Source organism: Moschus berezovskii, chromosome 2, assembly GCF_049115385.1.
Source record: "Moschus berezovskii isolate FMDL1 chromosome 2, NW_MosBer_1.0, whole genome shotgun sequence".
In the NCBI taxonomy this organism is placed as follows: Eukaryota; Metazoa; Chordata; class Mammalia; order Artiodactyla; family Moschidae; genus Moschus; species Moschus berezovskii.
Genome location: NC_142461.1, coordinates 114,074,051 through 114,085,985, shown reverse-complemented (window position 1 = coordinate 114,085,985; position 11,935 = coordinate 114,074,051). Strand labels below are relative to the sequence as shown.

Below are 11,935 nucleotides of genomic sequence, written 5' to 3'. Positions count from 1 at the left end.
AATAATTTCTGGCAAAGATATTTCAGTTGTACGTACCAACTATGAAATGAGTTATAGTATTTATTTTTCATGTTTCTCATGTTTGCACTGACTCACATCTCCCCATTTCTATCTTTGTGGGAACAGTCTTTATTTGGGAACAATTAGGTACTGGGGATTTTTTTTAATTTGCATGATTCACCCAGGCTAAACTCATGGGAAAGTGTTTTATGGAAATGTATAATGATCTGGAAGTCCAGCCTAAGCACTGTAGTTTGACATGGACATTAAAACTGAGAAGAGGGTTTACCTGGTGGCTCAGTGGTAAATAATCTGTCAATTCAGGAGACGCGGGTTCAGTCCCTGATTTGGTAAGATAACTACATGGCGGGGAGCAGCTACGCCCATGTACCACAGCTACTGAGGTTGTGCTTTAGAGTTCAGAAGCTGCAACAACTGAGCCTAGGTGCTGCAACAACTGAAGCTGTGTGCCCTAGAACTTGTGCTTTGCAACAAGAGAAGCCGCTTCAGTGAGAAGCCTGTGCACTGCAGCTAGAGAGTATTCCTACCCACCACAGCTAGACAAAGAGCCTGTGCAGCAAAGAGGACCCAGTACAGCCAATAAATAAATAAATTACAAAAATAAAAAACTGAGAAGAATAACTCCATATACTTTGTCTTTAAATAGTTTTCCAAGATTAAACTTAGAACACTATACATTGATTCTAGAGTGGTATGATTTGGGGGACAAGGATATTAGACATCAACCATAAAATTGGGGAGGAAGTCTTTTAAGTGATGCTTCTCTGTAAGTGTTAGAATGACTATTTTAGTTGTTCAGAATGTTCTCCTTATCACTAAAATCCAGCTCCAAAGACTGAGGGGATATTTTCTTTGGATGGTTTCCACCACTGGCATCTTTAATACACCAAAAGTGAAACTTAGAATGATAATTCTATTGATGTGTTGGAAGCAGATTTAATCAGAATGTTTTGTGCATATGAGCTGCTTTTATCCATGGGAGCAAGGCACAATTTTCCTGTGTTTCACTTTTTATTTAGGATAAAGTAGGGATTTAAACCAGATATTCTTTATAATTCCTCCAATACTAAAATAACTTAATCTTTAAAAATGGAAAAAAAATAATAATAAAAAAAAATAATAAAAATGGTATTCATCTGTGGCCCAAATATGTAAAATGTCTGGTTAGTGTTTTCAAGGGCAAGTGCTAAAGAGTACATACATTTCAAAGTCAATAACTTTAATTATCAGATTTTCTAACATAGTGTTAAGGCTATAGGTTTAGTGTGGATATATTCTATAGGATAATAGTCAAATACTTGTCCCAATGGCTCAAACATAAATAGTATAAGAATATATTCAGCTGGTCAAATATACATAAATTATCTAATCCCCAAAGACATTAAAAGTCTTTGAAGTAATGTGAGAGTGTGATTTGTTTTACTTTGAAAATATTCTGCATTTGATATGTTAGTGTCCTGAATTAGAAAACCTGAATGATGTGAAAAATCATTTTCCCTTGTTTGCTTCCAAAGGAATTTACTACTATAATTTTAAAACAAGAACAGAGTTCAGTTTCAATTAACAATGTACTAAGTTAATGATTAGCCTTCCCAGGTGGCACAGTGGTAAAGAATCCGCCTGCAAATACAGGAGACAAAAGAGACATGGGTTTGATCCCTGGTTTTGGGAAGATCCTATGGAGTAGGAAATGGCAACCCATTCTAGTATTCTTGCCTGGAAAATCCCAGGGACAGAGGAACCTGGCGGGCTACAGTACATGGGGTAGCAAAGAATTGGATATGACCGAGCATATGTACACATGCACGTTAATGATTTATGTTCTTAAGGTTCAGCTATTTTAAAGTTTATGAATCCTAAAGAAGCTGGGCTAACTTTCTATCAGAAAAATATCATTGTAGAGTACTATTAGTTTAAAGTGCAGAGGAATTAAGATAATGTAATCTGTTGCTCATTTTAGCTGTGTACCATGACATCTAATCTATTAATATTAAAGAACTTCAGGCTTGCATAGTTACTTAAATTAATTTACAATAAATGATTCACAAATTAATTGAGTAGATTAAAATTTTGGCAGCAATAAATCTTTATAAAGTTTGGTTCTTGATAGAGAAAGAAAAACAAGACAGTCTTTCATATGTAAAGAATAACACATGGGAGAGTTGAAAACCAGTTTAGCTTAATATTCCATGTGTATTTACAAAGTTCTAGTTTTTCTCCAAACCCCATAAAATCTTCTTTTTAATGAGTCTGGTAAAATATCTAAATTGCAACACTGCATCTATACTTTGTCCAAAAAAATTATAGTATATTTCCTTTAAGTTGCATAAAGCAAATATTCTATGAACATTTCATTATTTATAAACAGTATTCTTTTGAATAGAAGCATGGCGGTAAAGCACAAAGACCTTGCAAACTTTGGGATTCTTAAAAACCACCTGGAAAACAAGGCAAAGACCAAGATCAGAATATGGCTTCTCTGGTGGCTCAGATGGTAAAGAATCCACCAGCAATGCGGAAGACCTGGATTCAATCCCTGAGTTGGGAAGATTCCCTGAAGGAGGGCATGGCAACCCACTCCAGTATGCTTGCTTGGAGAATCCCCATGGACAGAGGATCCTGGTGGGTTAGTGTCCATGGGGTCACAAAGAGTCAGACATAACTGAGCAACTAAGCACAGCATAGCACAGCACAAGATCATAATAGTTCCAGGAAAAGGAAACACAAATTTCTCTTAGATGTATAAAAGGCATTGTCCTACCCTTAGTAAAAGATACAAATTGAAATTATGAGATATTATTTTCAACTATCAGATAGATAAGTATAAATGCATTTGGTGAGAATGTGAAAATATAGGCATGTTCCTACAGTTCTGGAGTTTAAATGGATACAAACTCTATGCTAGGAGTTGGGGGAGGGCATATGATCTAGTAGTTCAATCTCTAGGAGTTTATAATACAGATATACTCAGGTGTGAAATGACACTACAGTATTGTAATGACAAATAATTGGATCGAATTTAAAGGTCCATCTTTGGTGACCAGTTAAATAAATTTCATATAATAGATCCTTACGCAGCCTTTTAAAAGAATGAAAATGCTTTATATGTATCTGGAGCAATATGCAAACATATTATTAAGGACTTCCAAATGGTGTTATGACTGATTAGGTGTGCAGAGGCGCCCTTCTGCTAAGAAACAACTAGACCTTAGATAGGACCCAACTCTTTGAGGCATTGTTGGTCTCTCAAGAGATCGGGGAAGTCTCTGAAGGCCCTCTTGTTCCAAAAATCAAAATAAAACTAGAGTTGTTCTGAGGTAAATGATGATAGTAGTAACACTGTTATTGGGATACTGAAGCTTTGGCCAGTAGAAGATTGAAAAGAACGAACTGAGCCAAGACCCTGAAGTGACTCCAGAATGATGGTTTCTTTGGCTACCCAAAAATAAGTTCCAGGTGGATTAAAACCTAAATGAGAAAGACAGAACTATAATGCTCTTAGAAGAATGGAGAAGAGTATATCACAGCCCCCAGACAGTAAAGAATTTATAAAAGACGATGCAAACAATTGCAAGTACGAAATAAAGATTGATAAATTTAACCACATTAAGATTAAGGACTTTTGTTCCTCAAAAGACTGTATTTTTAGTCATTGTTAGGTATTATTAGAATAAAAAAAGAAAGGTCATGAGAAGGTATTTGCAGTACGCATAATCAGCAAAGCCTAGTGAGCATTATTATTACAAACTGGTAGCAGAAACAGTCAAATAGAAAAATGGGTTAGACTTATTTAACAGGTACTATACAAAAGGTGATACCCAAATGGTCAATAAACATTCTCCTTAGTAACTAGGGAAGTACACATTAAAACTACAATGGGCTGCCCATCTATCAGACTGGAAAAAAATTAAAAGTCTGACAATATTAAGTGTTGGAGAGAAAACTGGGACAACAGGAACATCCAAACAATGCTGCCGCTGCTGCTGCTAAGTCACTTCAGTGCTGGTGAGATGTAAATTAGTATCATCTTTCTGAAAATATCATGTGGCATCCAATAAAGTTGAACATATTTGTACCCCCAGCCCAACAATTTAAATTCAAGATCTATACCTTAGAGAAATACATGCAGATGTGCATCTGAATATATGTATAAGAATGTTCACAGGAGTATTGTTATTAATTGGACCAAACTGGAAATAACCCAAAAGCCCACCAACAGCAGAATGGATAAATAAAATTTTGGTACAACTGAATATTATACATATATTAATAAATATCAACTAAAATGCAGACAAAAGGAATAAGCTGGAGATACATAAACAAATCTTACATACCTAATGTTGAGTTAAAAAAAAAAGTAGGATACAAAACAGTACATTCAATGTGATTATATACTTTAAAAAGAGGCAAAAGTAAGTCCTTTTGTTTGAAAATGCACACAGAGGTAGTGAGGTAGTAAGGTAGTACATTTATAAAGAACAGCAGGGAAATTACTGTAAGTAATTGGATAATGGTTACATCCTGTGATAGAACTGTGATCAGAAAGGCACACACATGTGGGCTCCTTGAGTGCTGATAATATTCTATTTCCTGACCTGGAGGATGAGTTATGTGGTTGTGCTTTTTCCCCCACAATGCATGTTATACTTCAGTTTAATATTTCAAAAAAGAAACTAAAGGAAATCACCACTAAGATAAACAAGCCACAAGAAAGTACCAGGAATGAATAGGCAAATTCCAGGGGAAAGTAGAACTTTTCAAGTATACAAGGAAAATTAAGACAAAACTGACCAAATGCTGGACCACAACACAAGTCTCAACAAATTTCAAAGTGAAATAATACTGAGCATATTCTCTGAACACAGTGGAATTAAGCTAGAAATAAAATTATCAGTAGAAAATTCACACATTTGTAAATTAAGAAACACATCTCTAAATGGTCCATTGTTCAAGCAAAAAATCATTAAGGATGCTAGAAAATATTTTAAATGGAGTAACACTGAAAATACCATCTGCCACAAGTTGTGAGGTTGAGAGGGATATTTACAGCATATAAAATGCACATATTAGGAAAGAAGGAAGATGGAAAAACTTATGATCTAAAAATCTCTCATGAGATTAGAAAAACAGCAGAGGCAGGTACAGAGCAGCGTGTAGCAGGCATGTGGTTCTTTGTGGGCCAGAAGTGGCCAGGCAAGACCCAGACATCCTCAGGGTGGCCTTCATGTCTGGTTGCACCACCACAGTCCCTCCTATCGGTTCCTTGAGGACACTTTAACTTGTCTGAGACTTGATGGCCTAGAGAGGAAGAAAATTTCTTCTCTCTTAAAAATGCTAAAAGACTGAGACAAGAGTTGGGGGATTTACATAAAGTGAGGAAGATGACTGTACAGTTTCTCTCACTAATGACACTTCTACTTTGCAGCAGAAATTAGGATAATTGAGAGTATTCAGCTAAGAAACTTCAAGTGTCGTTTGATACTTAGACCCTTTGAAATTTGGTTCTAATATCAACTTTATTGTTGGCAACAATGGAACTCAGCACCTCTATCAATAACGTTAAGAAACAGTGGAGGTGATGCCAAATGTGTTTGGCGACTCTAGCTGGGCAACATCCCAGCAGCATGGACAGAAAGTCAGTCTTACAAACTGAAAAGTGAAACACGAACTGTGGTTTCTACTAGGAAAGAAGAACTGATTGTAGTTCTTGATCATTTCAACATACAGGTGGATAATCTCGTTTCAGTTTACCACAAGAGATGGGCAACCAGTTATAGCTGTCTAAATTGAGGGAAACAAATATAAATTCTCCATGAGAGCAACCCAACTTGAGCAGATGAAGGAAGGTTATTTATACATTATGGAAACAAAAGAAAGAACAAGGAGTAGATAGATCAAGGAAGAGTAATTTATTGAACTAAACCACCAGTATTTAGAGAAAGAAGAGTATTTTCAAAGTACTGCTAGTTTAAGTACATTGAAGGCTAATTTTAGATTCTTGAAACATGAAATGGTTTAGGCAGTGGTCAATGAAACAGAAAAACAATGGAATGCTATGAGAGATAATATAAAAATTAGAGAAGATCCTGATGCTAGACTTGACAGGAAAATGAAGAACAGCAGGTCAAACTTAATGAAGCAGAAAAAAAAATACAACGATATTCAAGATAAAACAGAAAAGATTAGTGAAGAGACAAATGCATGAGTACCAGAATGTATGGCATTGAAAGCAGATAGATGTTATTCCTAAGAAAAGAGCCTATAATGAAACTGAAGTTTTATACAATCATTCCCTAAAAAAAATCCAAATCCGTATAGAACATTAAAGAAAGATGATGAGCAGCTTTTCAAAACAATTGAAGAACTGAAAAAAAAAAAAAAGGTAAATCAATCTTTGGAACTTGAGCTGAAAGGCAAAAAAATTACCTTGGTTAAAAAAAGAGTGTAACCTAGTCATACTGAGTCAAGTAAATCAGACAGAGAAAGACAAATATCATATGACATCGCTTATATGAGGAATCTAAAAAAATGGTACAAGTGAACTCATTTACAAAACAGAAATAGAGTCACAGATGTAGAAAACATATTTACAGTTACTGGGGGGAAACAGAGGAAGGATAAACTGGGAGATCGAGACCGACATATATACACTGCTATATATAAAATAGATAACTAACAAGGACCTACTGAACAACACAGGGAATTCTTCTCAAAACCCCAAAATGACTTGTATGGGAAAAGAATCTAAAAAAAAAAGTGGATATAGAAGCTAATACAGCATTTTAAATCAACTATATTTGAATAAAAATTATATATATAAGAAAAGAGTGTAAAGGCCTTATAGGTTCAAAGAAGTTCAGTCAACCAAGAGATGGAACAGTTTCAGCAAGCCAAAGGAAACACACCAGAATTTAGGGAGAAGAATGAGATGTGAAGTATATACTGAACTATATAATCAGAGGCAACTGAAAGAAAGTAATAACGGTTGACTAAAAGGATTTGGCCCTCATGTTCCAACCCTTCTTGAACCCAGAGATGATGCTTATTGATGTGAACATTTTACCTATAAACCTGTAGGCTCTTCAGGCTCTTTCATTCTTCTTGGGGACACTGAGCTTGCTCTGGCTATTGAATCTTGCTTAAAAGGACTTCTGCAAGCCTATTGTTGCCATAATCATGCTGAGGAAAGAATGCTTCAGGCAAGGATGAAAAGGTTTTATTCACTAGGGACCTCACAGCCACAGATAATAGTTTCTGAGTTTTGGAATAAGACGTATGGTGTTAGATAGAGCTGCTTATCATCCAGTTTCCAACAGTTCTGACAGCTTTAGAAATAGAAAGTGTAGTTGTTACAAATAGCCTAACTGACATGAGAGACATAGAGACAGTGCTACTAATCAAAAATAATTGTGTAGCTTGTGCTGTAATGCAATCCCAAAGCTACCCAAGAATTGTAGCTTTTACTGCTGATGGTGATTAAGTCTTTGTGGGATGTTATTATTTACTGAAAATAAGACTTGAGTTTCTAAGCAGAAATGTGGATTTATTTCAAACTGACTTAGAGAAGAAGGCTGAAAATACATAAGCCCAGATAACAAATTTTCAGCAACACTTGTCTATTCTTGAAGAGTATATTAAACACAATGAAAATTTTCTTAGAAGTTGCCAACTACGTTATAAAGTGTTAAGATGAAATTAAGAAAAACTCTTTCTAAAATGTAGGAACTTGAGAATATAAAAGAATCCTAGTCTGTAGATGTTGAAACCTTGGAAGATGAGGTGCAAGAAAATAAAATGAAAATGAAAATTGTTGAGAAAAATATGGAACAACAAAAGAAAGCATCAGTTCAGTTCAGTTCAGTCGCTCAGTCGTGTCCGACTCTGCGACCCCGTGAATCACAGCACGCCAGGTCTCCCTGTCCATCACCAACTCCCGGAGTTCACTCAAACTCATGACCATCGAGTCAGTGATGCCATCCTGCCATCTCATTCTCTGTCGTCCCCGTCTCCTCCTGCCCGCAATCCCTCCCAGCATCAAAGTCTTTTCCAGTGAGTCAACTCGTCGCATGAGGTGGCCAAAGTATTGGAATTTCAGCTTTAGCATCAGTCCTTCCAATGAATACCCAGGATTGATCTCCTTTAGAATGGACTGGTTGGATCTCCTTGCAGTCCAAGGGACTCTCAAGAGTCTTCTCCAGCACCACAGTTCAAAAGCATCAATTCTTCGGCAATCAGCTTTCTTCACAGTCCAACTCTCACATCCATACATGACCATGGGAAAAACCATAGCCTTGACTAGGCGGACCTTGGTTGGCAAAGTAACGGCTCTGCTTTTTAATATGCTATCATGGAGCCTCTTAAAAGTCTGAAATAAGAAGCAGAAAACAAGTATGTTGTAATTAAACTGAAAATTAAACAGTAGCAGATCCACTTCAAGATGAATTAAACCTTGCTGATTCTGAAGTGGCTAACCAAAAACAACAGAAATGGCATTGTGAAGCAAAACAAAAAAAAATGTTTGGATACATAAAATATTTTTAAAGGTTTTTTTCAATGTGGATTATTTTGAAAGTCTTTATTGAATTTGTTACAATATTGCTTCTGTTTTACATTTTGGTTTTTTGGCCTCAAGGTATGTGAGATTTTTAGCTCCCTGGCCAGGGATTGACACCACATCCCCTGCACTGGAAAACAAAGTCAACCACTGGCCCGCCAGGGAAGTCCCTGGATACTTTAAATAAAAATAAGTGAAAACTAGATAGGAAAGAAAAAGAACTAGAGGAGAAAATGTCACAAAAAAGAAGGTAAATTTGCCCAGAAAAAATAGAAGAAAAAAAGTTTAGCTGTTGTCGTGGTTGCTGCTGCTGCTGCTGCTAAGTCGCTTCAGTCGTGTCCGATTCTGTGCGATCACATAGACGGCAGCCCACCAGGCTTCGCCGTCCCTGGGATCCTCCAGGCAAGAACACTGGAGTGGGTTGCCATTTCCTTCTCCAATGCATGAAAGTGAAAAGTGAAAGTGAAGTCACTCAGTCGTGTCCGACTCTTCCTGACCACATGGACTGCAGCCCACCAGGCTCCTCCGTCCATGGGATTTTCCAGGCAAGAGTACTGGAGTGGGGTGCCATCGCCTTCTCCAGTTGTCGTGGTTAGCCAGCAGAATGTCCATGGTGTGCGGGCTTTCACCATGAATGTCCCTGAGTTCATCGACATCAGTGAGGAGGATCAGGTGGCTGAGTTTCGCCCTTATTTGAAATCTAAAGGAGCTGAAATTTCAGAACAGAACTCTGAAAGTGGACTTCATGTAGATTTAGCTCAAATTATTGAAGCCAGTGATGTATGTCTGAAGGAAGATGATAAAGTCCTTGAAAGTGTGATGAACAACGTGGTATCCCTCCTGTTGATCCTGGAACCACATAAGCAGTAAGCTCTGACTCAAAGCCTGTGTGAGAAACTGGTCAGATTTCAGGAAGGTGAACATCCATCTCTGAGACTACAGTTGCTAAGCAATCTTTTCCATGGGATGGATAAGAATACTCCTGTAAGATATACAGCCTCACTAAAGTGGCGGCCTCTTGTGGGGCCATCCAGTATATTACAACTGAACTGGATAAAGTTAGAAAATGTATTTCTGACTGGAACCTCACCAGTTAAAAAAAACAACACCCTTTTAAGACTACATTATGAGGCACTTATGGCTTGTAAGAAAAGTGATGCTGCATCAAAAGTTATTGTGGAATTGTTAGGCAGTTACATGGAGGACAATGCTTCCCAGACTCAAGTTGATGCCCACAGGTATATTGTGCAAGCACTGAAAGATCCAAATGCATTCCTTTCTGATCATCTTCCTACTTTGAAACCAGTCAAGTTTTTGGAAGGCAAGCTCATGCATGATCTTTTAACCATTTTTGTGAGTGCTAAATTGGCATCATATGTCGTTTCCTCAGAATAATAAAGACTTCATTGATTCAGTTGGCCTACTACATGAACAGAATATGGCAAAAATGAGACTGCTTACTTTTATGGGAATGGCGGTGGAAAATAAAGAAATTTCTTTTGACACAATGCAACAAGAGCTTCAAATTGGAGCTGATGATGTTGAAGCATTTGTTATTGATGCGGTAAGAATTAAAATGGTCTACTACAAAATTGATCAAACCCAGAGGAAAGTAGTTGTCAGTCATAGCACACGTCGGACATTTGGAAAACAATGGCAACAACTCTGTGACACAATGCCTAGCAACAAAACTTGAACAAAATGAAAAACAGCCTTTTGAGTCTTTCTGATACCTGAGTTTTTACTCTGTATAATTTTGTTCTTTTTGGAAAATCTAAATCATAGTAAAACATAGGCTGAAATCTGAAAGAAAAAGAAAACCGTTTAGGCAAAGAAATGAATAGATTAAGATTAAGACAAAAGATACAGGCTGAACATGCTAGTTTTGGAGCTCAAGAGGAAATAATGAGGCAGTACTGAGAAGCATGAGAAACATATCTTGATCTAGGTAATAATGTAAGGACTTTTGAAAGGTTTATTAAATTACTAGAAGAAACAAGAACTCATAGATAAAAGCACATCAATAATTTAGAAGGTCTTTGCAATACAAATTGTACTTTGACAATTTATCTCAGCCAGCCTATTTACAGAAAAATGAATTTTGTCCAAAAGAATGACATTGTTACTGTATCAGTTCCACCTGGGGAGAGAAACAACGTTCCTTTCAATAACAGCAAGGCCTTGTCCAGAGGTGAATGTTTTTGTTTTTGTTTTTCCCATGGCTTGTTTCATTCTTTCCCTGTAGTCCATTGCTGAATCTCCTTTCAGATGCCTGGACAAGTCTGATGTTCTACATGATACATTTAACCAAAGAACATAATGAATACGATACTCAAAACAGCAGATTCCCAGTGTTTCAATTTATCTTGCTTACCCCTCAAAACACAAGCTCACGTCTGTCAAGTAAACTGACAGACTGAGAATTCTTTGAATGTCTGATCCTGAAAGAGGATAAATCACATTGCCTTTCTCACCTGTAACTCAACAGGAACACGATAAAAGTTGATTTGTAACTTAGATGCCGTGTCCTCATGTTGAAAGATTTGCAAAGGGAAAAAAATTCAGGACTATTTGATGAAATAAAATGAAACCAAAGATATTCTAAAATAAAAAAAACTCTTTTATGCATCTGACCAGAATAAAATATATAAATAAGCCTAGAAAACCAACTACAATCAGTAAATTAAAATTACTTTATAAAAATCAATTTCATAGTACTGGTTTTAAATCTTTTTTTTAAAACTGCCTATTTTAAGTTTTCTTTTCAGAAGTAAAATTTTGTACATACATTCATGTATATATCTGTTTAGTTTGGGTTCATTTCTATGGTATTTTATAAGAATTAAAAGTTTGAGCACCTGGAAACAAAGAAAGAAAGAAAAATAGCAGAAATAAAACCCAAAGAAAGTGGAAGAAGGATAAAATAAAGATAAAGCAGAAATTCATGCAATAAAAACATACATTTGATGGAAAAAAATCAACACAGCTTAAAGATGTGTGCTGTGTGGCAAGTCCCTTCAGCTGTGTCCGACTCTTTGCAGCCCTATGGACTGTAACCCACCAGGCTTCTCTGTCCATGGGATTCTCCAGGCAACTGGAGTGGGTTGCCATGACCTCCTCCAGGGAATCTTCCTGACCCAATGATAGAACCTGCATCTCTTATGTCTCCTGCATTGGCAGGCTGGTTCTTTACCACTAATGCCACCTAGGAAGTCCCAGCTAAAAGATAGTTCTTTGAAAAAAGCTAAGCAAAGAGTCGGACACGACTGAGTGACTGAACTGAACTGAACTGAACTGAATGACCATAATAAGCTTCTTATGAGAGTGAACAGGAAAAAAACAGAAAACATCTCATCTTAT

The 11,935-nt window shown here is 36.7% G+C and overlaps 2 pseudogenes; both read left to right on the top strand.

The window, feature by feature from the left end:
* The first annotated feature begins 3,527 nt into the window (after nucleotides 1-3,527).
* Nucleotides 3,528-11,081, top strand: LOC129538515 (structural maintenance of chromosomes protein 6-like; annotated as a pseudogene).
* On the top strand, nucleotides 9,206-10,312 carry LOC129537913 (eukaryotic translation initiation factor 3 subunit M pseudogene; annotated as a pseudogene).
* Nucleotides 11,082-11,935: the final 854 nt, after the last annotated feature.